The sequence below is a fragment of the Dendrobates tinctorius genome, unplaced genomic scaffold, assembly GCF_039654945.1.
Source record: "Dendrobates tinctorius isolate UK_male_01 unplaced genomic scaffold, ASM3965494v1 ptg000116l, whole genome shotgun sequence".
NCBI lineage: Eukaryota > Metazoa > Chordata > Amphibia > Anura > Dendrobatidae > Dendrobates > Dendrobates tinctorius.
The window spans coordinates 46,925,351-46,949,002 of record NW_027361784.1 but is presented as its reverse complement, the minus strand read 5'-3'; the positions used below and the strand labels follow the sequence as shown (position 1 = coordinate 46,949,002).

General features: G+C 42.8%; 1 protein-coding gene across 5 annotated transcripts in view; it reads left to right on the top strand.

Annotated features, from left to right (window-relative positions):
- The window catches only part of PTK2 (protein tyrosine kinase 2), a 171,714-nt gene that overhangs the window by 41,155 nt on the left and 106,907 nt on the right, over nucleotides 1-23,652 (top strand). For 3 of the 5 annotated variants that reach the window (XM_073590405.1, XM_073590403.1, XM_073590406.1), the window contains exon 3: nucleotides 19,344-19,370. The exons of the other annotated variants lie outside the window; for them this stretch is intronic. The gene's annotated coding sequence lies outside the window, so the exon portion shown is untranslated. The remainder of the gene's footprint in view (nucleotides 1-19,343; nucleotides 19,371-23,652) is intronic. 5 annotated transcript variants of the gene reach the window in all.

The following is a 23,652-nucleotide window of genomic DNA, read 5'->3' as shown; positions in this document are numbered from 1 at the left end:
TATACACTACAGGAGTAATAATCCTCTCCAGATCCAATATTACTGGGCCTTATACACTGCAGGAGTAATAATCCCCTCCAGAACCAGTATTACTGGGCTTTATACAGTGCAGGAGTAATAATCCTCTCCAGAACCAGTATTACTGGGTTTTATACACTGCAGGAGTAATAATTCTCTCCAGAACCAGTATTATTGGGCTTTATAGAGTGCAGGAGTAATAATCCTCTCCAGAATCAGTATTACTGGGCTTTATACACTGCAGGAGTAATAACCTCTCCAGAACCAATATTACTGAGCTTTATAAACTGCCGGAGTAATAATCCCCTCCAGAACCAGTATTACTGGGCTTTATACACTGCAGGAATAATAATCCTCTCCAGAACCAGTATTACTGGGCTTTATAAACTGCAGGAGTAATAATCCTCTCCAGAACCAGTATTACTGGACTTTATATACTGCAGGAATAATAATCCTCTCGAGAGCCAGTATTACTGGGCTTTATACACTGCAGGGGTAATAATCCTCTCCAGAATAAGTATTACTGGGCTTTATACACTGCAGGAGTAATAATCCTCTCCACAACCAGTATTACTGGGCTTTATACACTGCAGGAGTAATAATCCTCTCCACAACCAGTATTACTGGGCTTTATACACTGCCAGAGTAAAAATCCTCTCCAGATCCAATATTGCTGGGCTTTATACAGTGCAGGAGTAATCATCCTCTCCAGAACCAGTATTGCTGGGCTTTGTACACTGCAGGAGTAATAATCCGTTCCAGATGCAATATTACTGGGCTTTATACACTGCCGGAGTAATAATCCTCTTCAAAACCAGTATTACTGGGCTTTATACACTGCAGGAGTAATAATCCCCTCCAAAATCAGTATTACTGGGCTTTATACACTGCCGGAGTAATAATACACTCCAGAACCAATATTACTGAGCTTTATAAACTGCAGGAATAATAATCCTCTCCAGATCCAATATTACTGGGCTTTATACACTGCCGGAGTAATAATCTTCTCCAGATCCAATATTGCTGGGCTTTATATAGTGCAGGAGTAATCATCCTCTCCAGAACCAGTATTACTGGGCTTTATACACTGCAGGAATAATAATCTTCTCCAGATCCAATATTGCTGGGCTTTATATAGTGCAGGAGTAATAATCCTCTCCAGAACCAGTATTACTGGGCGTTATGCACTGCAGTAGTAATAATCCTCTCCAGAACCAGTATTACTGGACTTTGTACATTGCCGTAGTAATAATCCTCTCCAAGACCAGTATTACTGGGCTTCATACACTGCAGGAGTAATAATCCTCTCCAGAATCAGTATTACTGGGCTTTATGCACTGCAGGCATAATAGTCCTCTCCAGAACCAGTATTACTGGGTGTTATGCACTGCAGTAGTAATAATCCTCTCCAGAACCAATATTATTGGGCTTTATACACTGCAGGAGTAATAATCCTCTCCAGAACCAATATTATTGGGCTTTATACACTGCAGGAGTAATAATCCTCTCCAGAACCAGTATTACTGGACTTTGTACACTGCAGGAGTAATAATCCTCTCCAGAACCAGTATTACTGGGCTTCATACACTGCAGGAGTAATAATCCTCTCCAGAATCAGTATTACTGGGCTTTATACACTGCAGGAGTAATAATCCTCTCCAGAATAAGTATTACTGGGCTTTATACACTGCAGGACTAATAATCCTCTCCAGAATCAGTATTACTGGGCTTTATACACTGCGGGACTAATAATCCTCTCCGGAATCAGTATTATTGGGCTTTAATACACTGCAGGAGTAATAATCCTCTCCAGAACCAGTATTAGGGGGTGTGCACACGTTGCAGAGTAGTCTGCGGTTTTTTTTTGCAGAGAATCTGCATCTCTTGGCAGAAACCGCAAGGTATAACACATGCATTTTTTTCTGCGGATTGCTAGCATTTGTACAGCGGATTTGATGCAGGTTCTAGTGCGTTTTGGCAGTGCGGATTGGAGAGAGGTAGAGATTTAGATTGATTTGTATGTCTTGGAACGTACACTGCAGCTGCAGTTCCGCAATAAAAGAAGTAACATGCTGCGGAAAATAAACCGCAGCAAATCTGCATGGAATTTTCCGCAGCATGTGCACAGAGGATTTGGTTTTCCATAGGTTTACATGGTACTGTAAACCGCATGGAAACTGCTGCGGATCCGCAGCAATAACCGCGACGTGTGCAGTGTGCACACACTCTTACTGTGCTTTATATACTGCAGGAGTAACGATCCTCTCCAGATCCAGTATTACTGGGCTTTATACACTTCAGGAGTAATAATCCTCTACAGAACCAGTATTACTGGGCTTCATACACTGCAGGAGTAATAATCCTCTCCAGAACCAATATTACTGGGCTTCATACACTGCGGGAGTAATAATCCTCTCCTGAATCAGTGTTATTGGGCTTCATACACTGCAGGAGTAATAATCCTCTCCAGACTCAGTAGTATTGGTCATTTTATAATATACTTTAGTACGTTTTCCCTAAGATGAAGGCACTTTGCTGCCACTCGCCCTCTTCTTAGTGACCTGACTCAGTGAGCTGACACCTGTCATTGTTGCATTCAGGGTGAAAGGTGCTGTCGGTGGTTATCAGGGTGTGATGTTCAGGGCAACTATGTCTCAAGGAAGGGCTAGTAAGCGTTGAGGGGTAGAATGGGCACTGGTGCGGTTTTGCAGACTAGTCTTCTACTTGGGGGTGAAGATGCAGAGAAGAGAGGCGACAGCTACAAATATCCGAATTGTCTGTGGATGAGAGACTTCTCCGATCATTGCTGGCATTGTATTATATGGGTATCTGTATGTTTATATAGTTATATTATGACAATTATTATAGGTTTGGGTACATTAGCTAAACCTATAGTCTCTTTATGGGCTGTGTTATGTTCTGGCTGTGTTATGTTCTGGTGATCGCTGCCAGTTCAGTGACCTTTGATACTGTGTACAATCATTTTATCTTCATAAGTGTGTGACCATTTTAAAGGGGTATTCCAGTCTTAATAAAGCTGACCTTTATCCTCTTGACGGGTGGTAGTTATTAGGTAAGTGAGGGGCCCCAGATCTCCCCTGGTTTTATGATTGCTAGTACCACGTGCTTGTGGTTAGTGACGGTCCCAGAGGAGGCGCCCACTAGTGAACAGGTGTGTTTTTTTTTTTCTTTTTTTTTTTTTTTTTTTTTTTTTCTGATCATAATAATATTAATCTTTATTTTTATATAGCGCTAACATATTCCGCAGCGCTTTACAGTTTGCACACATTATCATCACTGTCCCTGATGGGGCTCACAATCTAATTTCCCTCTCAGTATGTCTTTGGAATGTGGGAGGAAACCGGAGAACCCGGAGGAAACCCACGCAAACACGGGGAGAACATACAAACTCCTTGCAGATGTTGTCCTTGGTGGGATTCGAACCCAGGACCCCAGCGCTGCAAGGCTGCAGTACTATCCACTGAGCCACCGTGCTACCCCTTAAAGTTTCTTTTCTTTCTGTGCACGCCGTGGCTCCAGTGAATGTGGACAAGGATTACTTTTTATCACTGTCATTAATATACCACTTCTAGTGCGCAGTTACCGGTATATCCACCGAGGACACTTCTCTACTGTAATAAGGAGCATAGATATAAACCTATCATCCCCCAATAACACCGCACAGAAGTGACATCTGCTCCTGTCTGTTGAGCCGAGACACAGAAATCACTTATAGAATCATAGAATCGTAGAGTTGGAAGGGACCTCCTGGGCCATCTGGTCCAACCCCCTGCTCAAAGCAGGATTCGCTAAATCATCCCAGTCAGATGTCTGTCCAGCCTCTGTTTGAAGACTTCCATTGAAGGAGAACTCACCACTTCTCGTGGCAGCCTGTTCCACTCATTGATCACTCTAACTGTCAAAAAGCTTTTTCTAATATCTAATCTGTGTCTCCTCCCATTCAGTTTCATCCCATTGCTTCTAGTCTTTCCTTGTGCAAATGAGAATAAAGTTGATCCTTCTACAATGTGACAGCCCTTTAGATATTTGTAGACAGCTATTAAGTCTCCTCTCAGTCTTCTCTTTTGCAAACTAAACATTCCCAAATCCTGCAACCTTTCCTCATAAGACAGGGTTTGCAGACCGGTCACCATTCTGGTCGCTCTTTTCTGAACTTGCTCCAGTTTGTTGATGTCTTTTTTAAAATGTGGTGCCCAAAACTGGACACAATATTCCAGATGAGGTCTGACCAAAGAGGAGTAGAGGGAAATAATGACTTCACGTGATCTAGACTGTATGCTTCTGTTAATACATCCTAGAATTGCATTTGCCTTTTTTGCTGCTGCATCACACTGTTGACTCATATTCAGTCTGTGATCTATTAGTATACCCAAGTCTTTTTCACATGTGCTGTCACTTAGCCCTATTCCTGCCATTCTATATATGCTTTTTTCATTTTTATTGCCCAGCTGTAGTACTTTGCATTTCTCCCTGTTAATAACCATTCTGTTAGTTGCTGCCCTCTGCTCCAGTTTATTTAAATCTTTTTGAATCCTCTCTCTCTCTTCTCTAGTATTAGCTATCCCTCCTAGCTTTGTGTCATCAGCACTTCCACCATGTAACGTAATATCCCCCATAACTAAAGCCTCAGCGCTTTCCAGGAGAGGACGACGTATCCACTGTGTGTGTGTGCTCGCTCCCAGATGTCTATCCCTGGTAACGGCTGATTCACCAAAGAATAGCATTATAGTAGTTATAATCTTGTACATAGGAGCAGTATTATAGTAGTTATATTCTTGTACATAGGAGCAGTATTATAGTAGTTATATTCTTGTACATAGGGGGCAGTATTATAGTAGTTATATTCTTGTACATAGGGGCAGTATTATAGTAGTTATATTCTTGTACATAGGAGCAGTATTATAGTAGTTATATTCTTGTACATAGGGGCAGTATTATAGTAGTTATATTCTTGTACATAGGGGCAGTATTATAGTAGTTATATTCTTGTACATAGGGGCAGTATTATAGTAGTTATATTCTTGTACATAGGGACAGTATTATAGTAGTTATATTCTTGTACATAGGAGCAGTATTATAGTAGTTATATTCTTGTACATAGGGGCAGTAATATAGTTATATTCTTGTACATAGGAGCAGTATAATAGTAGTTATATTCTTGTACATAGGGGCAGTATTATAATAGTTATATTCTTGTACATAGGGGCAGTAATATAGTTATATTCTTGTACATAGGAGCAGTATAATAGTAGTTATACTCTTGTACATAGGAGCAGTATAACAATAGTTATATTCTTGTACATAGGGGCAGTATTATAGTAGTTATATTCTTGTACATAGGGGCAGTATTATAGTAGTTATATTCTTGTACATAGGAGCAGTATAATAGTAGTTATATTCTTGTACATAGGGGCAGTATTATAGTAGTTATATTCTTGTACATAGGGGCAGTAATATAGTTATATTCTTGTACATAGGAGCAGTATAATAGTAGTTATACTCTTGTACATAGGAGCAGTATAACAATAGTTATATTCTTGTACATAGGGGCAGTATTATAGTAGTTATATTCTTGTACATAGGAGCAGTACTATAGTAGTTATCTCTATTGTCTTCATACAGGTAACCAGCTTTTCCAATCTCTGCTCTGAATCCACTCCTGTGTCTCCATTCAATGTCAGCAAGCAGTTAATCCTGAATGCTATCTATGTGTTTTCATCTATTCACGCTTATATCTGGTATATAGTTTTTTTTTTTTCAACTTAAGGGCATGTCACACTAAGAGATATCGCTAGCAATATCGCTATAACTAGTGACGTTATAGCGATATTGCTAGCGATATCGCTATGTCTGATACTTACCTACGACCGGCTCCCCCGCTGGTTATCGCTGATCGCGCGAGAACGTTCAGGACGGTTTCTCGTCGTCAGCTTCCTGCGGCGCTTCCTGCTGTGACGACGAGCGACGCGTGGAGCCGGGCGGGAGGACGCAGGATCGCCTGGTGTGACAGGTAAGTAGCGACCCCGTTCCCAGCGATGTCGCTGGTGAGATCTGCCTGTGTGGCAGCTCACTAGCGACCACTTAGCGATGTACCAGCGATCCTGACCGCGTCATATCGCTGGTCGGGATCGCTGGTACATCGCTAAGTGTGACAGTACCTTTACTCTGCTTGTCCCCTTATGTTGTGAGGTCAAGAAACTTTTCAAAGTGCTTTATGATACATGTAGTGCTGGACATGTGTTTATTTGACCACAACACTTTATTGGGTCCTGGTGTCTCAATTTAGTGTGATTGATTAACGAGAAGAGAGAGAGCAAAAAAAAAAAAAAAAAATCTTAGCCTTAACCTCCTATATATTCAGACCTAGCTAGGGGGAGCATTTATGCAGGGGTGGCATTTATGCACATGTAATCGAAGTACATGTATCAAAGTACTACTGGCAGTTATAACATGTATCAAAGTACTACTGGCAGTTATAACATGTATCAAAGTACTACTGGCAGTTATAACATGGCAGTTAGACAGGGCAGGAGACAGGTAAGACATTTATATACATCTACTCCCTGTACATTAGGAGTACAACAAATATATACCATATGCATTTGTGTAATTTTTATTCTGGCCGCTGCATTCACACACATCCACCGCCCTGGCATTAACTCTCTACACTCCATCCATATCTGCCCCTCGCTCCTTTCCTCTCCTATGTATAGCACTCACGCTCTTTTCACATTGTTAAATTGCACAGATCCAGTCAGTCCCACCATTCAACATCAGAGACGCTCTTACAAATCACTTAACCGTCTGCTCGCTCTTTCTATCCTCCTTCTCCTAGTCGCAGGAGACATTGCTCCCAACCCTGGTCCCCCATGTTATAGAAAGTCAAACCCCCTGACTGCTACACTCAGAAACCCCTCTAATCTTATTAATATTCCCTGCAATGCTATCTGTCTCTCTTAATTGTGCACTTTGGAATTCTCGCTCAGTGTGTAACAAACTCTCCTTCATCCATGACTTCTTCCTTTCTAATTCTCTTAACCTCCTGGCTCTTACTGAAACCTGGATCCAGCAGTCAGACACTACCGCTGCTGCTGCTCTTTCATACGGGGGGGCTACACTTCTCTCATACCCCAAGATCAGACAATAGAGCAGGTGGAGGCGTTGGTCTACTCCTATCACCAAAATGTACCTTTCAGGTTATCCCTCAACTACCCTCACTTTTCTTCCCTTCTTTTGAGGTCCATGCCGTCAGACTCTACACCCCCTTCTCCATGCGAGTGGCGGTGGTGTATCGTCCTCCCGGCCCCTCCCATCAGTTCCTGGATCATTTTGCCACTTGGCTTCCACATTTTCTCTCCTGTGACATCCCTACCCTCATCATGGGAGATTTCAACATCCCCATTGCTCTTCCCCTCTCATCATCTGCTACTCACCTTTTATCTCTAACCTCCTCATTTGGCCTTTCGCAGCTTACTAATTCTCCAACGCATGAAGACGGAAACTCCCTCGACTTGGTCTTCTCTCGGCTTTGTGCAGTGGATGATTTTGCAAACTCCCCTCTCCCGCTCTCTGACCACAATCTTCTTTCATTCTCTATCAAGAACTGCCAGGCTGCTCAGGTCACCCCCACTGTCCAGACTTATAGAAACATACAGGCCATTAACACCCAGAAACTTATGAAGAACTTGCAGTCTTCATTGGCCCCTATCTCCTCCCTCTCATGTCCTGATTCTGCATTGAAGCATTACAATGAAACACTTCAAAGTGCCCTGGATGAATTTGCACCCCTTATAAATAGAACACCACAACGCAGACGGCGACAACCCTGGCACACGGTGCAAACACGTTTCCTGCAGCGGTGCTCCAGGTGCGCCGAACGTCTGTGGAGAAAATCCAATCTACACGAAGATTTCATCCATTTTAAGTTTATGCTTAGAACATACAACACTGCCCTTCACCTCTCCAAACAAACCTATTTCAACACCCTCATCACCTCACTGTCCAATAACCCGAAACGTCTCTTTGACACTTTTCATTCTCTACTCAATCCAAGAGTACAGGCCCCAACCACGGAGCTCCGAGCTGACGATCTGGCCAATTACTTCAAAGAAAAAATTGACCAGATTCGACAGGAAATTATCTCCCAATCACCTCATACCATGCACTGTCCTCCCTCCCCCACTGCATCTAGCTCACTCTCTGATTTTGAACCAGTCACAGAAGAAGAAGTAAGCAGGCTCCTTGCATCTTCTCGCCCAACCACTTGCACCAGTGACCCATTTCCGTCACATCTCCTCCAGCCCCTTTCCCCTGCTGTCACCCCTCACCTAACTAAAATATTTAACCTCTCTCTCTCTTCTGGTATTTTTCCCTCCTCATTTAAGCATGCCATCATACATCCACTACTTAAAAAACCATCCCTCGACCAAAACTGTGCCGCTAACTATAGACCTGTCTCTAATCTTCCCTTCATCTCTAAACTCCTGGAACGCCTGGTCCACTCCCGTCTTATCCGCTATCTCTCAGAAAATTCTGTTCTCGACCCTCTCCAATCCGGTTTCCGCTCTTTACACTCCACTGACACTGCCCTCACTAAAGTCTCTAATGATCTGCTAACAGCTAAATCAAATGGTCATTACTCCATGCTAATTCTCTTGGATCTCTCTGCAGCATTCGACACTGTGGATCATCAGCTCCTCCTCACTATGCTCCGTTCCATTGGCCTCAAGGACACCGTTCTCTCCTGGTTCTCCTCCTATCTCTCCGACCGCTCCTTTACTGTATCTTTTGCCGGTTCCTCCTCCTCTCACCTTCCCCTTACTGTTGGGGTCCCCCAAGGATCGGTTCTAGGCCCCCTCCTCTTCTCCTTGTACACTGCCCCTATTGGTCAAACAATCAGTAGATTTGGTTTCCAGTACCATCTCTATGCTGATGACACCCAATTATACGCTTCTTCTCCTGACATCACGCCAGCCTTTCTAGAAAACACCGGCGATTGTCTAAACGCTGTGTCTAATATCATGTCCTCACTATATCTGAAACTGAACCTGTCAAAGACTGAACTCCTGGTGTTTCCTCCCTCTACTAATGTACCTATACCCGACATTGCTATTTCTGTGGGTGGTTCCACTATTACTCCCCAGCAACAGGCCCGCTGTCTTGGGGTCATACTTGATTCCGAGCTTTCCACATTCGATCACTGGCTCGCTCTTGTCATCTGCACCTCAAAAACATTTCTAGAATTCGACCTTTTCTTACTTTTGAGTCTGCAAAAACTCTTACTGTTTCTCTTATTCATTCTCGTCTCGACTATTGCAACTCCCTTCTAATCGGTCTCCCTCTTACCAAACTCTCCCCTCTCCAATATGTCTTGAATGCTACAGCCAGGATCATATTCCTCACCAATCGTTACACCGATGTCTCTACCGTGTGCCAGTCATTACACTGGCTACCCATCCACTCCAGAATTCAGTATAAACTTATTACCCTCACCCACAAAGCCCTCCATGGCTCAGCCCCACCCTACATCTCCTCCCTTGTTTCAGTATACCACCCTACCCGCGCCCTCCGTTATGCTGATGACCTGAGGTTAGCATCCTCAATAGTCAGAACCTCCCACTCCCGTCTCCAAGACTTTACACGTGCCGCGCCAATTCTTTGGAATGTACTTCCCAGGTCAATACGATTAGTCCCCAATCCCCACAATTTTAAGCGTGCCCTGAAAACGCATTTATTCAGACTGGTCTACCGCCTCAGCACATTAACCTAATCTATCCCTGTGTGGCACAGCCAAAAGTTTTACCATAACCAGATTTCCCGTATCATGTTCTCACATGCTTTATGCATCCATTAGCCCTCTGTGTCTGTACTGTTACACACTTAACATTATGGCTGGTCCATACAATCAGGGCAACTGTTACCACCCACCTTTCGTGTCTACCTCTTTCCTCATAGACTGTAAGCTTGCGAGCAGGGCCCTCATTCCTCTTGGTTTTTGTTATAATCTACTGTATGTGATTATTGTTATGCTGTAATGTCTATTGTCTGTACAAATCCCCTCTGAAATGTAAAGTGCTGCGGAATATGTCGGCGCTATAAAAATAAAATTTATTATTATTATTATTATTATTATTATTATTATTATTATTGTTATATTCTTGTACATAGGGGGCAGTAATATAGTTGTTATATTCTTGTACATAGGAGCAGTATAATAGTAGTTACGGTATATTCTTGTACATAGGGAGCAGCATTATAGTAGTTATATTCTTGTACATAGGGGGCAGTATTATAGTAGTTATATTCTTGTACATAGGGAGCAGCATTATAGTAGTTATATTCTTGTACATAGGGAGCAGTATTATAGTAGTTATATTCTTGTACATAGGAGCAGTATTATAGTAGTTATATTCTTGTACATAGGAGCAGTACTATAGTAGTTATATTCTTGTACATAGGGGGCAGTAATATAGTAGTTATATTCTTGTACATAGGGGCGGTATTATAGTAGTTATATTCTTGTACATAGGGGGCAGTATTGTAGTATTAATTTTTTTTAGTAAGTCATTTCTCCAGTGTTGTGTGGCTGATATTACCATTTTCAGCTTCTTTGTGAAGGAGATTATATAAATTCAGTTCTGATCCCCAGGTGTTGGGTGTTGGTAGCAGAGAATCCGAGTCCTTTTTTCATGTTCCGTCCTCTGGTTCTGTGTCACTATGTTGTCTTCTGCAGTGTGTACAATGAACCCTTTGTTGCTTTGTGAGATTATTTTTTTTTTTTTTTAGTATTAAATCTCCACATTGTTTAGTAGGACAGTCATCCTGACCTGTAATCCTGACAGATAATCACATCCCGCTCTCTCCTGCTGTCATTTCTGAAATCCCCAAATCTGCCAGTGTCGCGGGTGACAGGTCGGCTATGAATGACCTCTTACTCTTGCATTATGTGGCTGCTCCGGGAGTCTTGTGCCGGTCTGTGCACCTGCTGGGTACTATAGCGCCTCCATCCCCACAACATCTGTAAGGTCCCATGTCTACATCAGCCGTCTGCCCCATTGTGCTGATCTTCTGTATCACAGATGATTCTCCAGACTCGGGCGCAGTCATAGAGAGAGGCCACCGCAGAATCTGAGCCTTGCTTTGCATTCACCGGCAGCTTTTGGGGTTTTTTTCCATCAGTTTTCTTAAGTTTAGAGGGAAGAGATTGTTATAAAACAAAGAAAGAAGAGACTCTTATTACTGGAATGGACATTTTGCGCTCGTACAGGGAGTGCCGGACTGAAGGAGTCTGATCCTGGGATGTGTCAGATCTGTAAGAAAACCAATGTGTAGGAATTGCTGATACAGGAAAGATGTATATCTTTGTACCGTGTTAGCCAGTGGATAGAAAAATATTCAGGATTGAGAGTCCTCAGTAGTTGATACCTTTTAATGGCTAACTGAAAAGATGGTAATACATTGCAAGCTTTCGAGACTACTCAGGTCTCTTCATCAGGCTAGACTAATACAAAATCTGAAGTCACATATTTATGCACAATACAGCCTAGAAAAAATGCAATAGATAAAACAAGTGACGTGAAGCAGAACTATCAATATGGGAGAGGGAGAAACACAAATATAAACATTGGACCAGTTCATTGATAAGGAGTCTGGATGTTTTATGGTCCTCTGATTGGGGTCTAGTTCTGTGTTGCCCCGCAAGGTTTTAAAAGGAAATTCCTTAATTGATGTAAAAAGACATAAATCCATGCGACACATTCATTCCAGCACTGAGAGTGTCAAAGTTCGTCATAAATTTGTACTCCCAAACTCGTCTCTCTCTCTGAGATGTGAAGTTACCTTTCAATACCAGTAATTTCATATCCATGCTGCTGTGATCAGGGATACAGAAATGTTTTGCCACAGGTAGATCCATTCTTTTTTTCTCTTATTGTGTGACGAATGAGCATTTAGGAATTGCTGGAGTCTGATGTGCCGTGGAGGACAGCGCCGCTGTCTGTGCACTTGCGTTTCACACGCTGACGTGTTTCAGGACCAGGCGCTGGGCTCAGCTGCAGCTAATGGTCGGATTGCCCTCTGGGATACTTGGGCTTCTGGCAGGAAAGTCACTATCTATGAATGTAGGACAAAGCGAATGGTGGTGGGGGCCGCGTGTCCACGTAGGAGCCGGCAGGATGAACCGGCTCTGGCAGGGAGGGGGGCAGTATGGATATTAATTCTTGGATTACGAGCGCGGCTGCTTTGATGACATGCTTACTGCCTTTCACCAAATGCGTCAGGTCGTCCATGAGCGTTCAACTTCTCACAGTGACTGTACAGAGGAGTTCAGCATGTCGCTGCAAAGCATAGAAAACCTAAAATAAAAGGGGGGAAAACAGAATATTGAAAGGGGGGGAAGGGAAAAGTTTAGACATCACTCTCACAGTTAAAAACTATATAAAACAAATAGAGAAAACAAACCTGCAATGAAAGATTACCCTCCAGCAAAAAAGAGGCCTTTGTAATCTGGCAATAACGATTCCAAATAATAAAACTTCCACCATCCCACTGTATAAAAAAGAATAAATGGGTAAAAAAAATTGCGCTGCAGAAATGGTTAATCCTCCAAAAACTGTAAACCCTGCCCCTCAAAATAACGTATATTATATTAATACGATAGTATATAATAAAATTAGTGTAATCAATGGATGAAACACTAAAATGTGAGAAAAATCCCCCTCCCCATAAATGAAAAAAAGATAACATTTTAAATAAAACACTAAATTCTCACCACATTTCTGAAATGTAAAAAGAAATTTAAAAAAATTACAGTCCTTAAATGAAATTTATCACCCACCACCTAAAAAAGTACTTAAAAGTAGGGGGCAAAATAATCGGTGGATTTTCTATAACATGGTAAAATAAAAATATTTTTTTTTTTTTTTTTTTTTTTTTTTTTTACTCTTTCTCATTTTTATTCTCTAAAGTTGGTTAGCGAACACCCACCCTAAATATAAAGAAAAAAAACCCTACAAATTAAATTCAAAAATAGAATAAAATGATAAATATGAAAAGATTTTTACCAATAAAAATAAAGCTCTTTGTCCCTGTAAATTGCAAAATGTTATCTTGTCCCCCCTTCCTTTTAAAGACCCCTGCACAGATGGAGGGTCCTCAGTGAAAGCTGACACCCGTCCTTGACAGCAAATAAAATTTGCAGAGAAGATGAAATCGTGACCCCCCCCCCCCCCCCACATTACGCTCCCTGCAGGGGCGATAACGTCCCATTGAAGATTTATTGAGTTGTGACCCCCACCACAAATGCATCCCCCCCATCTGCCGCAGACCTGACAGTCCCATAGATGGGGGCTATTGTGTGACCAAGGGAACAAAAGCCATATATGATGCAGCTGAGGCCGCGGACGCTCACACGCACTCAGCTCTCCTACACCAGAGGTTCTGCAGGGAAACACTGGACCCGTCGTAAATGCCGGCTAAGCCCTGGGATACGGAAGATCGGAGCAGGAGTAACCGAGCGCTGCTGGAAATATTCCTTAAGAAACATCTGTACATGGAGAGGACGCCCCATGGTAAGGCGAGGCCCGAGACATTGTCAGGGGAACAAGGGGTGATCTGTGGTGTTACATGGGGCTGCAGGTGACATCTACTACATTATCTGTACTTGGAGACTTATCACTGTGTTATCTGTGGTGTTACATAGGACATCTACATTATCTGGACTCATAGATCAGTGTGCTATCTATGGTGTTACATAGGACTGCAGGTGACATCTACATTATCTGGACTCAGGGTTATCACTGTATTCTATGTGGTGTTACATAGGACTTCAGGCGACATCTACTACATTTTCTGTATTCAGAGTTATCACTGTTATCTGTGGTGTTACATAGGACTGAAGCTGAAGATATGGATGAACTCTTTATGCATCAAATGGCCAAGTTCTCCAAAAAATATGACACAGTTGTCATGGGAGATTTCAACTATCCAGACATTTGTTGGGAATCTCTCTCAGGCAAAACTAACAGGTCAAGGAAATTCTTATCCTCTCTTGCTGACAACTTTATCTTCCAAAAGGTAGGGGAGAAAACAAGGGGAACTGCTACCTTGGATCTAATCCTTATAAACAGGGAGGAAATGGTTGAGGAGGTAAAAGTGGCTGGGACCCTAGGAGGTAGCGACCATGCTATTTTAGAATTTTGGATAACTAGAGGAGGAAGACCTGTGAAGACTCAGACGTCAAGGTTAGATTTCAGAAAGGCAGATTTTAAGGGATTCAGAAAGAGAATTGGAGGGATCCAATGGCTGGATATCCTTAAAGACAAAAATGTCCAGGAAGGATGGGAAATCTTGAAAAATGAAATTCTCAAAGCACAGTTGTTAACAATTCCGAAAAGAGGGAAGAATAGGAAGCATTTAAGGAAACCAGGATGGATGAACACAGAACTTAAGCACATGCTAAAAAGGAAGAAAAAAATGTTTATAAAATGGAAAGAGGGAGGCATATCTAAAGAAGAATATAATGCTGTCTGCAGAACCTGCAGGGCACAAATCAGATTAGCTAAAGCTGAAAATGAATTGAGGCTTGCAAGAGATGTCAAAAGCAATAATAAAGGATTTTGGGGATATGTCAAAAGTAAAAGAAAAGTCAAAGATGCTATAGGATTTTTACAGGATGAAAATGATGAAATGGTAAGACAGGATGTTGAGAAGGCTGAACTTTTAAATTCCTATTTTGCATCTGTTTTCTCTCAGAAAGGAAATGTAACATCAACTGTTCTTCACTGTCCTATTAAGGGAATAGACGAATCCAGGATATCTATAAACAGAAATATAGTGAGGAAACACTTAGCTAACCTAAATGAATTCAAGTCTCCAGGTCCAGATGAATTACACCCCAGAGTACTGAAGGAAATAGCAGAAGAAAATTTTGAACCCCTCTCCATAATCTTTGAAAATTCTTGGAGAACAGGAGAAGTGCCAGAAGACTGGAGAAGAGCAAATGTTGTTCCTATCTTCAAAAAGGGGAAGAAGGTGGACCCAGGCAACTATAGGACGGTGAGTCTGACTTCTATACCAGGAAAGATCTTTGAACAAATTATTAAACAACATGTATGTCAGTACCTGGATAAGAATGAAGTGATTAAACAGAGTCAGCATGGGTTTGTAACTAATAAGTCATGTCAGACTAACTTAATTTCCTTCTTTGACGGAATCACTGATTGGGTGGATCAAGGAAATGCTGTAGATATAGTATATCTTGACTTCAGCAAAGCATTTGACAAAGTCTCTCATACAATCCTTATTGAAAAAATGACTAAGTATGGATTGGACAAGGCAACTGTTAGGTGGATTCTTAACTGGCTTAGTGATCGGACCCAAAGAGTGGTCGTAAATGGCTGCACATCCAGATGGAAGAATGTCTCAAGTGGGGTACCACAGGGCTCTGTCCTGGGCCCTGTATTGTTCAACATCTTTATCAACGATTTAGATGAAGGAATTGAGGGTAAACTGATTAAATTTGTTGATGACACAAAGCTAGGAGGGATAGCTAATACTAGAGAAGAGAGAGAGAGAGGATTCAAAAAGATATAAATAAACTGGAGAAGTGGGCAGCAACTAACAGAATGGTTTTTAACAGGGAAAAATGCAAAGTACTACATCTGGGCAATACAAATGAAAAAAGCATACACAAAATGGGAGGAATAGGGCTAAGTGACAGCACATGTGAAAAAGACTTGGGTATACTAATAGATCACAGGCTGAATATGAGTCAACAGTGTGATGCAGCAGCAAAAAAGGCAAATGCAATTCTAGGATGTATTAACAGAAGCATACAGTCTAGATCACGTGAAGTCATTATTTCCCTCTACTCCTCCTTGGTCAGACCTCATCTGGAATATTGTGTCCAGTTTTGGGCACCACATTTTAAAAAAGACATCAACAAACTGGAGCAAGTTCAGAAAAGAGCAACCAGAATGGTGACCGGTCTGCAAACCCTGTCTTATGAGGAAAGGTTGCAGGATTTGGGATTGTTTAGTTTGCAAAAGAGAAGACTGAGAGGAGACTTAATAGTTGTCTACAAATATCTAAAGGGCTGTCACATTGTAGAAGGATCAACTTTATTCTCATTTGCACAAGGAAAGACTAGAAGCAATGGGATGAAACTGAATGGGAGGAGACACAGATTAGATATTAGAAAAAACTTTTTGACAGAGTGATCAATGAGTGGAACAGGCTGCCACGAGAAGTGGTGAGTTCTCCTTCAATGGAAGTCTTCAAACAGAGGCTGGACAGACATCTGACTGGGATGATTTAGCGAATCCTGCATTGAGCAGGGAGTTGGACCAGATGGCCCAGGAGGTCCCTTCCAACTTTATGATTCTATGACCTCTACATTATCTGGACTCAGGGTTATCACTGTATTATCTGTGGTGTTACATAGGACTGCAGGTGACATCTACATTATCAGGTAAAGCGGTGTATACCTTGTATGATTTCGCCATACATGGCCACCTCTCGTTGGATATTGATTGGTGCTGATTGATCCCCTGATTGCACAGGCTGGCCGCACTTCAGAGGTGCACTAACTATCAGCACACAGGCTGCCATGGTTCTTGATTGTGTGTCCTGTTGACTCAGGACTATGTGCTGCCGAGAATGAAGATCTTCTGGGCAGCACAGCCAGTTATTGCGGAATTTGCCCTCGCCGCTCAGTGGTTGTGAATCGGCAGGGACTTACAGACGCTCTAGTCGTACAGCCATATTGTGGTCATTGTGGGTGATGAGCAGAGCTTGTGACTATAATATAAACTGTTACATTCTCTTTCCCCCCTTTATTCCAACACTTTGCTGTGATGTAGAATGGTTGGAGTGTCACTTCTGGTCCATAAATGAGAAGCCCCCTTTAAGCACTTTCTCGTGTCTGACAGCAGGGGGCGCCTGTGCCGCCCGTCTGTGGTTGCAGCAGGTGTCGCCGCCGGGCAGATGGCGTCTTCATCCTCTATCTGTATATTGTTATTAGACTCTGGCTTCCAAGATTGGTCGCGACTTTGATCACATTATTCAGTTTCTGCTCATTTGTTACAGGGTCGCATGTAAAGCCCCCCTAGGCTGGGTGAGGGGTCACACATTTATGTGGGAATTATAATTGTACACGGCCGTCATTCGGGATGTCCCTCCCGTACCGGCCTCGTTACTGGTGTCAGTCATTGGCTGTTTTTCCGCCTTTCCGCATTACTCGGCAGCTCTGCACTATTAATGCTTATGAATTATTCCACGTTCATCCGGCTGAGATTCCTTCTCCTCTTTCACCCGTTGTTACAGATGCGTGCGGCGCATTGTCAATCCCACCGCACTAAGGATTCATTAGTGGGCCGAGTGTCGGTACTTCTGTAATCCGCTTAGTTACTGTTTCGTCCTGAGATCCTTATCATAGGATTGTGGTATCCATTATTTATAGCGTGAAGTGATGGCGGCGAAGCGCTGCCCAGAAAATATACCAGAGTATCGGAGGGAATGGCGGAAATTTCATAGAAATGCAGGCAGATGCTTATCCATCATGTAATACCATCAGGGATTGACTCCAAGTTTAATTTCCCTGTGTGCATACATTACTGATCCTGAGTTACATCCTGTATTATACTCCAGAGCTGCACTCACTATTCTGCTGGTGCTGTCACTGTGTACATACATTACATTACTGATCCTGAGTTACATCCTGTATTATACTCCAGAGCTGCACTCACTATTCTGCTGGTGCTGTCACTGTGTACATACATTACATTACTGATCCTGAGTTACCTCCTGTATTATACTCCAGAGCTGCACTGACTATTCTGCTGGTGCCGTCACTGTGTACATACATTACTGGTCCTGAGTTACATCCTGTATTATACTCCAGAGCCGCACTCACTATTCTACTGGCGCAGTCACTGTGTACATACATTATATTACTGATCCTGAGTTACCTCCTGTATTATACTCCACAGCTGCACTTACTATTCTGCTGGTGCAGTCACTGTGTACATACATTACATTACTGATCCTGAGTTACCTCCTGTATTATACTCCAGAGCTGCACTCACTATTCTGCTGGTGCTGTCGCTGTGTACATACATTACATTACTGATCCTGAATTGCATCCTGTATTATACCCCAGAGCTGCAGTCACTATTCTGCTGGTGCAGTCACTGTGTACATACATTACTGGTCCTGAGTTACATCCTGTATTATACTCCAGAGCCGCACTCACTATTCTGCTGGTGCAGTCACTGTGTACATACATTACATTACTGATCCTGAGTTACCTCCTGTATTATACTCCACAGCTGCACTCACTATTCTGCTGGTGCTGTCACTGTGTACATTACATTACTGGTCCTGAGTTATATCGTGTATTATACTCCAGAGCTGCACTCACTATTCTGCTGGTGCAGTCACTGTGTCCATATATTACTGATCCTGAGTTACCTCCTGTATTATACTCCAGAGCTGTGCTCGCTATGCTGCTGGCGCAGTCACTGTGTACATATATTACATTACTGATCCTGAGTTACCTCCTGTATTATACTCCAGAGCTGCACTCATTATTCTGCTGGTGCAGTCAGTGTGTACACACATTACATTACTGATCCTGAGTTACCTCCTGTATTATACCCCAGAGCTGCACTCACTATGCTGCTGGTGCAGTCACTGTGTACATACATTACTGATCCTGAGTTACATCCTGTGTTATACCCCAGAGCTGCACTCACTATGCTGCTGGTGCAGTCACTGTGTACATACATTACTGATCCTGAGTTACATCCAGTATTATTCTCCAGAGCTGTGCTCACTATGCTGCAGACTTCACAGCTGAAATATCCCGGATTCCCTTCTCATCATGTGTTCAGGTGACTGATGTTCCGGGAGGTGTTTCCTTTCTCTAGGATCTGCCTGATAATGATCATTCTCGCCATTCGCTGTCTTTAGGAATGAATGTGACAGATTTTCGGTGAGATATTGATCTGCTACGTCAGATTTTTTTTCTCTTGTTGTCGGCCGCTTTAATTATAAAGTCATTAATGATAAATCTACATCCCATCACTGGTAGCGTGGAGCCAGCAGAGATCGATCATTGTTTTAGTTTACAGAATTGTCTTTCAAAACTGCAAGCTTGCTGATTGTTTTCCGTAACTATCGTCTGCAGTGTCTTCTGTACACTATCTGTGAATGTGTGATGATACTGGTAGGACGCAGACCTGGCTGCCAGCAGAGCCTCCCCTCCCGATATCACCGCTAATGCCAGCTTTCTATTTCTTTTCTAGATATTTCCAGACTTTCCGTCTCTCCAGGTGAGTTTTACATTATGTATCGCTATGTGATTCCTTCTGAGGGTTCTGTCTTGTGTTTTGGTGTCTGAGTTCCTCAGTGGCTTGCTGATGGTTTCCTTTATCTGGTAACTTGTCACGTCTACGGTACTTTTTTGTTTCTGCTGTGCTCCCTCTAGTGGTGGCTGCTGGAAACATGAAAATTCTCATATAACTTCTTTTCAACACAGTATATTATTGTGTGTCGTGCTCGCACCATTCCCAGCAGATGTCGGCTGTGTTATACATCTGACACCCGCCGCTTATGGCAGCGACTGGGACTAGCTCTGATCGCTGCTGTTTAGCCTTTAGCTATTTAAATGCCCCTGTCAATCACTAATGTAATGCTGCAAAAAAAAAAAGAGGCCAAGAAAACAATGAAGGAATCTCGGGGATCTTTTGTATTGTAAAATGAATAAACAGATGAAAAAATAAAAGTGGAGGCATAAAATAAAACTAAAGCACTGAAACAATAAGGGGTGCAAATAAATCTGTCGATTCCTTTGTGCCCACTAACAGATATGGAAATGTGCTGAGAAAAAAAACCCATTAGAAATTATTCATATCGGGCCTCAAATGCCCATTCGGTTCTTTTTGGTAAACCCTGCCCCAAGCCAGCCCCCTCTTGGTCTTGATATGCCTTGTCTTTATCTTCTGCACCTAAATCTTGTGCTTTCTGCGGTCGGCACATATGTGGACCAGCCACTGCTGACAAGCTGTAGAAGTGGTTGGTAACCTAAGCAACAGGCAGTTGGCTAAAGAATTAAGAATCCCTCCCATTTCTTGAGAACGGTAAAGTTTTTGATAAGAGGTAAATTGCAAAGTTCATTTTGTCCCCTGCTTTTGCAGTCTGATAACATTTTACATGTCAGTCAATGCTACCGTTGTATCCAGTCTTCACGTTTCGGGACCCTGCACTGAAACATTGTAACAAACGGCTCACAAGATGGACTGGAGACCAGTGTAGCGATCCCTCAGGTGTGATAACTAAAACATCAGGACCAGTTTTCAGCCTGTGCTTGTGATGGTAACGTCTCCGTTCACTGACTGTCAGAGGTTGTAATTTAGGAGCAGAGGAGATAATCCTGATTGTGGTTGAAGCCGAGTCCAGCCACGCAGATGGAGCGGGATTTAGTTTGACTGTCAATTGGGGACTTAATAATCAATGGTCCCTTTAAGGCCGTGTCACTGGGTTACTATTACGTTCGGGTTCAGACACTACTTTATATATGAGGTTTTTGTACTGTTTGTGTCCAGCCTATTGTTTTCTCTTATCAGCTACTGTAGATTTATTTAATGGGATGAATGACACATCCCTTCCCTACTTTGCCCCCATGATCTCCAGTGCAAGACCGAATCGTATGAACCGAGGTGCTTCAACAGCACAGAGTATTTCAGTAGGGGAGTGTGATGCTCTTACCAGGAGACTCTTAGTGAAAGGTGTGGGGTACTCCAGCAGCACAGAATATTTCAGTAGGGCAGTGTGACGCAATTACCAGGAGGCTCTTAGTGAAAGGTTTAGGGTACTCCAGCAGTACAGAGTATTTCACTAGGGGAGTGTGATGCAATTACCAGGAGGCTCTTAGTGAAAGTTGTGGGGTATTCCAGCAGCACAGAGTATTTTAGTTGGCGAGTGTGATGCTCTTACCAGGAGTCTCTTAGTGAAAGGTGTGGGGTACTCCAGCAGCACAGAATATTTCAGTAGGGGAGTGTGACGCAATTACCAGGAGGCTCTTAGTGAAAGGTTTAGGGTACTCCAGCAGTACAGAGTATTTCACTAGGGGAGTGTGATGCAATTACCAGGAGGCTCTTAGTGAAAGTTGTGGGGTAATCCAGCAGCACAGAGTATTTTAGTTGGCGAGTGTGCTGTTATTTTAATCGGTCACATAGTGAAAGGAGTGTGTTACTCCAGCAGCACAGAGTATTTCAGGAGGTGTGTGCTGATCTTGTGGCAGGACTCCTGATACAGTTATTGTGACCTCAGAGCTGTAATCTCCGAGTTTCACAATTCTTGGTTTCCTGATTTCCTGTGGCTGCTATTCCATGACTCACCGCAGCGGAGCTTCTGCTGTCCCAGATGACAGGAGATGGGGACGATCCTGGAGCGGCGGCCGCCATACTGTGGGGACTGTCAAGCTGGGCTTCATAGTCAGCGTCCCTCTTTACCCCTGAAGCTGATCTCTGGGGGCAGATGTAACCTCCGCCGGCCCCCAATGGCAAGATGCCCATAGAATCCGATCATGGCCTAGTCCTGCTGACACAGATGCAGAGTGTTACAATGTGTTGGATCAGGGCAACTATATCAGCCAGGACTGGAGACTGATACATTGTAGCGGAGAAAGGTGTGTGCTGCTGATGGATTTTGCTGTCACTTATTCATCTAAATTCATGGCCAAAAGTGTTGGCACCCTGGAAATTGTTCCAGAAAATGAAGTATTTCTCACAGAAATGTATTGCAATTGCACATGTTTTGTTATACTCAGGTTTATTTCCTTTGTGTTTATTGGAACAAGACAAAAAACTGAGGGGGAAAAGGGCAAATGGGACATAAAAACCCCAAAATGGAATGGACAAGATTGCTGGCACCCTCAACTTAATATTTAGTTGCACACCTGTTGGAATAAATTTAGTGCAATGAAATGCCTTCTATAACCACCAACAAGCTTCTTACACCTCTCAGCTGGGATTTTGGACGACTCTTCTTCTGCAAACTGCTCCATGTCTGTCATATGTGAAGGTGTCTTCTCCCAACAGAAATTTTAACATTTCTCCATGTGTTCAAAGGGTTTTAGATCCGAACTCACTGCTGCCACTTCAGAACTATCCAGCTCTTTGTTTCCATCCATTTCTGGGGGCTTCTTGAAGAATGTTTCCCCGGAGTCATTGTCCTGCTGGAACACCCATGGCCTAGGACGCAATCCCAGCTTTCTGACACTGGGCACTACAGTACAACCCAAAATCCTTTGGCAATCTTCAGATTTGATGCCTTTCACACAGTCAAGGCACCCAGTGCCAGAAGCAACAAAACAACCCCAAAATATCTTTGACCCTCCACCATATTTGACTGTAGGTACTGGTTTCTTTCCTTTTAAAGGCCTCATTCAACTCCATTTTCACTAAACCGTAGAATGATGTGCTATACCAAAAAGCTCTACCTTAGTCTCATTTGTCCACAAGATGTTTTCCCAGAAGGATTTTGGCTTATGTACATTTTGGCAATACTGCAGTCTAGTTTTTTAAGTCTGTCAGCAGTAGGTAGGGTCCTCCTGGATTTCCTGCCATAGCAATTCATTTAGATATTCACAAATAGCTAGCACTGACTCTGATGCCCCCTGAGCCTGCAGGACAGCTTGAATTTCTTTGGAACTTGATTTGGGCCCTCTATCCACCATCTGGACTATCCTGTGTTGCAACCTTTCATCATTTTTTTTCTTAATGCTGTCAATGTCTAAGGAGCTACAGTGACATTGGTTATAAGGAACATCAAGATCTCTGGAGATGGACTTGTAAATGCAATAATTTTCTGGCAGAAACGCTTCATTTTCTAGAGCAATTTCAAGGGTGCCAACACTTTTGGCCATTACTGTATGTTCGATGCAATTGTAGCAAATTCTTCAGCTGTGAGACACCCGGTGTGAGCACCTGATTTTTGGATGTATGAAAAAATATTTCAGCTTTTCACAGCAAAAAAAAGATTTGAAAAATGGTGAATTGAAACAGGATATTTATACATTTCTGTATGCGACATTTTTGGGGATTTTGCCGCAGTGAGTTCTGTGATTTAGGCTCCACTCTCCCTCAGATGTTCCTGCCTGGTATCACAGGATGTTTTCTGTTCTTGGCTCTGGAAGGCAGTGACTGATGTGGTCATTTGCAGCATGGGATTAGAGGAGGATAGCGGCAGGATAGCAGCCTGCGCCCATCGCTCTTCACACGTCACATCTGTCCCTCCAGCTCAGAGTGCTTGAGTCTCCATGTGGTTGATGGGGACCTACACATGGTCACCGGGATCAGTAATGGGGGGGGTGAGGGTTCTAGAAGTGATACCAGTGTATTACAAGAAATACGAGCTGTGCCCTGCCTGTAATCAGTAACCTGCATACATTAAGTGGTAAGTGTATAAATCTGTAGTGAGCGCCCCCTAGTGATGGCTCTATAAATCTCTAAGTAGTGAGCTCCCCCTAGTGGTCGCTGTATAAATCTGTATGTAATGAACTCCTATTCGTGGCTGTATAAATCTGTATGTAGTGAACTCCCTCTAGTGGTG